Source organism: Etheostoma spectabile, chromosome 13, assembly GCF_008692095.1.
Source record: "Etheostoma spectabile isolate EspeVRDwgs_2016 chromosome 13, UIUC_Espe_1.0, whole genome shotgun sequence".
Classification (NCBI taxonomy): domain Eukaryota; kingdom Metazoa; phylum Chordata; class Actinopteri; order Perciformes; family Percidae; genus Etheostoma; species Etheostoma spectabile.
In genome coordinates, this window is record NC_045745.1 from 17,095,227 (window position 1) to 17,101,316 (window position 6,090).

At 42.1% G+C, this 6,090-nt stretch overlaps 1 protein-coding gene across 1 annotated transcript in view; it reads right to left on the reverse strand.

Moving 5' to 3' along the window:
• LOC116701031 (pappalysin-2) overlaps positions 1 to 6,090 on the reverse strand; it is a 105,115-nt gene that overhangs the window by 45,900 nt on the left and 53,125 nt on the right. The window lies entirely within an intron of this gene.

Genomic DNA, 6,090 nt, shown 5'->3' on the forward strand with positions numbered 1-6,090 from the left:
TATCGGGCTACAGACTAAACCTCTCCAAAAGTTCTCTTTTCCCTATCAACCAACTGGCTATTTCCGCAAATTACAGTCATCTTCTCTTTAAATTGGAGCACCAGTCCTTCACCTATCTGGGTATCAAGGTCACACGACATTACAAGGACCTATACGATTGCAATTTCAAATTGTTACTAGAGCGCCAGGAGGTGATGTTACTATTCAGCTTTTTGAACCAGGACTGGTTAATATGATAGGGATCATCTGAAATAGATATAAAAATCGAGGCAAGATTGTCATCTAACCGTGTTTACTCGGCCAGCCAGTGTAAGAGGAGTGCCGACCAGTTTGGAAATCTTGACTTGTGCGCTAGTACATTGAAATTGCAATCGTATAGGTCCTTGTAATGTCGTGTGACCTTGATACCCGATAGGTGAAGGACTGGTGCTCCAATTTAAAGAGAAGATACTGTACTTTTGCGGAAATAGCCTTTGTTGATAGGGAAAGAAACTTTTGGAGAGGTTTAGTCTGTACCCCGATAGATTTCCGAATAATTGTAGCAGGTCTATAACTTGGGGATCGATTCTGTTGGTTGGATATGTAGTAAGAGGTTGCCGCGTACACGAACTTTATGCATTGACTCGTTCCTAACGTACCAGGATATCCTGTCGCCTCTCAGTGCTATGGCAAGAGGTTCATGGCTATGTCAATAGAAATGGCGAAGGCAGCCACCCCTGTCGAGTTCCTCTTTGCAACCTGAAGGGGTTGGACCTAATCAGATTAGTGCATACTGACGCTGTGGCGGATTCACTTATTCTTATAAATCCTTTTTCAATCCAGTTGAGAGATTATGGAGCTGTATGTGAAGCCGCAACTCTATTATGAACCCCTTGTTTTTGAGGGTGTTTGTTAGTGATGATTACTTGATCGACAGATTATTTTCAACTATTGGAATTCATTCAAATAATAATGGCCAAGTTTAAACGGTATGGTAAATTATGACTCATCTTTTCACCCTAAAATCTATAACTGACTAAGTTCTTTTGCCGATAAACTCTTCTGTCAACAAATATTGACACGAGGAATGTGGCGGTTACATTTTGAGTTTGTGTCCTTGAGTTCTACTTCTGTCTCTTATTTCCACAGTGCAGATCTACCCCTCCTTAACAAACACACAAGCACACAACACACACCCACACCACACACACACATACACACACCACACACACACACACACACACACACTCTCCACACACCCACCACACACACCCACAACACACACCACACCACACACACACACACACACACCATCTCTTCCGTAAATTTCAGGTGCGTGCAAGCGATGTAATGGCTCCTGGAAGAGAAAAAGCAAAAGAGCAGAAAATCATTAAATGATAATTGCACTCAGCTACAGACCTCTCTGTTCTCTGTTTTATTTTAGCCAAAGCGAGACAAGGATTATTAGGCAACTGTCTCCTCCGGTATGTTGGGTGCGTGTCAAACATAAACCTCTGTCATAAACAAAAAAAAAAAAAAAAAAAAAAGTGTATCTTGTAGCACTGTACTTTTCAAACATAACTTTCTATCCATATAGCGCAGGGTCCTGTTATTCCAGTCACAATTTCTACTGAAGCCCGGTTTCCTTTGCCATGACATATAGGGTGAGGAGAAAGAATCAAGGAACCACAAGAGCAAAGAGAGAGGAAGAGATATACAGAAAGAGAGAATGAAATACCTTACCCACACATACCATTTTCCTTCTCTTCCATGGAAACTCTACCCAAATGTGTAAATCCTCTGCTGGAATTTATGCTTTGAAACAAGCGGCGAGTAGAACAAGGGGGTTACTGGCTGCCTCTCTTTCGCTGCGGGGATCATAATGATGTAAGAGTCAATTACAGTCTTACCCTAAACAGTGGTATGCACACAGCTGAGGAGACAGCCAGTCTGCTGGCTTCCCTGGCTCCCTTTCACTTTCCCACTTCTAAAGACAATGCTGTGCGGGGTCACTTTATCACCATGGAGATGGGCAATTGGCTTCAGCAGAGAAAGTGAGAAGGGAGGTTAGACAAATTCACTGCGCGATATCATGGCTGGCAACACAAAACACTTTTACAGTTTAATGGCAAAACCGTTGGCAAATTGTCGTTGAAATGTTGCCTGTGTCACATCTGACTGGTTTGAGTTTTAAGGCACACCTTGGCCTGTTTCAGGAGCCGGCGCTCATGTTGAGAAAGATGGAATAGAGTTTTTATGCTGAATTAAAGGCAGGGTGTGGTAACCATGATATAAAAAAATCATAAATTGTTTGAAAGGTTGTTTTAAAGTAGGTGCATCATTTGTTTAATATACTGCATTTTGCAGAGAGTAGATTAAACTGTCAATACCTGTACAGGGGAATGAACATCGGCATACGGTAGGCGTCAAAACATCCGGGAACAAGGATGCAAACAATTATTAATTACTTGATCATCCACTGAAATATAAGCTACAAGTTCGGTTCACATTTAGGCCTATTTGGCAAATCTGGACATTATTTACCTGGCGTTCTTTGTCTATGTTTGTCACAGTGGTGTGAAATACGGAACACCTCATTAACATCCTGATTTTATTTGGCTTTCTGAGACACAGCTAATAATAAAACTACCATATCGGATTCCGTTGTAACAATGTAACAATTAACAACAAATTTTGCCTGGTGTAATGGTGGTTACTGCTGTGTTGGCCACATTTTAAATAAGAGGCATGGTGCTTTTTTTCTCAACTGAAATAATTCTGCTCTCTTGTTACTAATGTGAACGGTTCACTGTAAAAAGTAATACGTTTAATGTGTTAACTTGGCCACTACTACACGAGTGGACAAGACATGTTGAGGAGAAGCAGGCAAGACCACAGTAAGTTAACCTGTCCTTACTGGGATATAATTATTAAGACTAAAAACTCAACTAATCTGCTTCATCAGGACTGTGGGGTGTGTGGATCAGATTTGATTGGCATTGGCATCTCCCTAGCAACTAAGTAAAACGTCATCCAACTTTCATCATATTAATATTGCTACATTTTGTTAGGCACACAGAAATACAGTCATCACTTTTTTTTTCCAACTGAGTCTCGCTACTTCATCAGCGAAACACTGACAAAATAAATAATATGTCTCATTGAAATGACCAACATTTTGGCTGAATGTTGTTATTATGTAGGATCCCTTCCTTTTAGTAATAGCTGTAGAGAAAATACGTTTCAGTGCCTTAAATAGTTAAAAGTACTACCAGCCATGCGATATGTAATAAATGAAAGATTGGCAATTCAGAGTTATCCATAGTCACTGTCCACCAAATCTGATAAACTGGTTGTTAGACTACAAACAACACAGCCTGTGTGGTGTGGGTGTGTGTGTGTGTGTGTTAATAGGAAATGGAGATGTCCATGTCCACTGTCAATAGTTTTCTATTTTCATTTTCATGCTGAATCAGGATATGATTGGGCTTTGCATGGTATGTTCCCAGCTTCGTCGGTTATCAAATGGATGAAGTCTTGGAGATCCCTTTTCAATACATTATATACATGTGTTTCTGTTTGATTGTCATTGATCCCCCAGGCCCCCCTGATGTGGGCAGCCCTGTGATCCATCTCCAGGCTTGGAGTCCTGAGCTCAGTCTTTATGACACTAATTGACCTCGCCTGTCCCGACACGGCGGGTTGCACCCTCACACTAAGTTCCTGCACCCTATGGTTCCACACGCACTTACCCTCTGGGTCACCTACATCTCTTAAGTAAGTGTGACTCAGTTTGATTTGTCAGTGTATCAATTGCACTTACTTTTTTGCAAATCCTTTTTATGCACCATGCAATTTGACCTCGTTCTTCCTGTCTCTTGGTCAGGGGCTGCATGTGGGACTACTGGGATTGTTGTGAGTAATGAAAATGCGATAGGGGGCCCCAGCTGTCAATTATGTCTTCTTGTGATGCGGGCCCCTGATTGGTTTAAGCCCGTAAGCAGCTGTGTACCCTGCTTCCGATAGTTACGCGTCGGAATCACTCAATCTCATTGGCTACCTGCCAATGTGGCAGGTAATTGACAGTATTACGCGCCAGTTGCAAAATTTACCTGTATTTGGCAGTGGTCGGGTGTTAATTTCAAGCCCTGCTTGGGACTTACACAAAGCCCTAAAACTTTTAAAGGTTCTATATACACTTTAAGAACAACTAGATGTTGCACTTGAGCACCAGTATCTCAGACAAAAAACGACAGGCGTGTTGGCCCCACCTCCCCCTCCCTTGCAAGAATAAAAGCCAGCTCAGAGTCATGTTGGAGCCCTTTAGCAGCTCATAAGGCTCTCTATCACGCCAGATCAATGTGTACTCTGATCTATCTCTCTAATTTCTGAAGAAGTGGTTTCTTCGGTGGAGGAGAAACTGGAAGGTCTTCTTTAGCTGAATGCTTCAAAATTCACTTGTTTTCACATGCTGTGTAGAGGCCACTCTGTAGTCTCTTTATAAATGTGAGGGGCAACTGTGCTCACTCATGAAATGCCAGAAACCAGTTGTCACGTACCATTGTACATACATATTATGTATACATAAAGATGTGTCCAAATTCGGTCTCTAGACATAACCCTTACTCAGTTGGTGTAAAACACAGCTAGACATTAAAATTCAAAGAGACGAAATAACAGCTGACATTTCTGTCGTATTTCCTGTCACAGACAACCCAGCCATCGCTAGCATGATATGATAATAGAGAGAGGATGAAAATGAAGAGAGGGGGTGGAACAAAGGAAATTGGAAATGATCATTGTTGAGAGACATAAAATGGAATGTCTGTCTGTATTTCCTCGTTACAGACAACCCATCCATAGCTAACATCGAGCGGATAACAGACACGGGGAAAAGCATTAACCTCGGACCCCAGCACGTCTTCTGCGACATGCCCCTGACCTTGCGCCTCGACACCCACAACACTGCCATCACCGCCATAAAACTTACTCTGCACCTTTGAGAGAAATGGAGATCGACGCTGCCATGTTGTCTTCAGGCCCCGGCAGCCCTATGTGCACCGGCTGCCAACCTTTGCTGTACAGGGTTCAGCGGCAGCCGCCCTTCACCACAAATCCCCCTCACCTCAGACCCAGCAGACATTCACTGACAGGTAGATGCTGAATGTTGTGTTTGTAGAGGCACATTATTTATTTACTTTCTCTTACTTCAGTTAAGTTGTAGTAAGATTCCCTGACGGCCATGTTTTCATTTGTTTTGTAATTAAAGCTAATTTCTTTGATTTATTCTCAGCCCTTTAGTACACTCACACATTTTATAAAGCCCCCAGCTTGAGATTAGCCCAGGTAGAGGTAATTGTAATATGTAATGGAAAATAAAAGGTGTTTTGTTTTTCTGTCAAACCACCCAAAATACCCGGATGGCCCCTAAAGGCAAGTTCCTGAGTCTGGTTTTCTCTCAGGTGTAAGAATATTATAAACATGTTGGCTGTGCCACCACTAAAACCGGGTACACACACAACACACGTAGACCCACACATACTGCCTTGTCGACATTAGCACAGCACAGAGGAAAATAGGACTGAGGGTAAAAGAGTTATATCTCTGTCTCTCAGTGTCTGGTTATGTTTGAAACGTTCAAAAGGCAATATTTCCAACATGGGGATGCCAACTGTGGCTACTGATCCAAATCTGTTTCAACAAGCATATACTCAATCAAGGCATAGAAGGTTTCGGGACTAATTTGAATATATTGTACACTGTCCTGTTACGTATGTGGGTTGCGAATGTTTTCCAGAATCTTTAAAGCCATAGGCCTTCTTTATCTTAGCAATATCTGCCAGGATATGACAGTTGTGTCATACGATTGAAGAACATTTTGAGTTTCTGAGAAGCTGTTGCTACTTTACGACAGGGTGGATGTTAGGTAGACATAGCTTCAAAAACAGTTTATTTTTCAGGGAGCACATATTGTATGTTACACAAGCTGTGTCTAAGTGCAAAAATGTAAGACCAGTGGGAATTGAGTTATGGGGGACGAGAGAGGGCAGAGAGGGTTGATGTGAGGAGAAGAGAGTGTTTGAGAGCAATGAGTTTGGAAAAGAAGTGAAG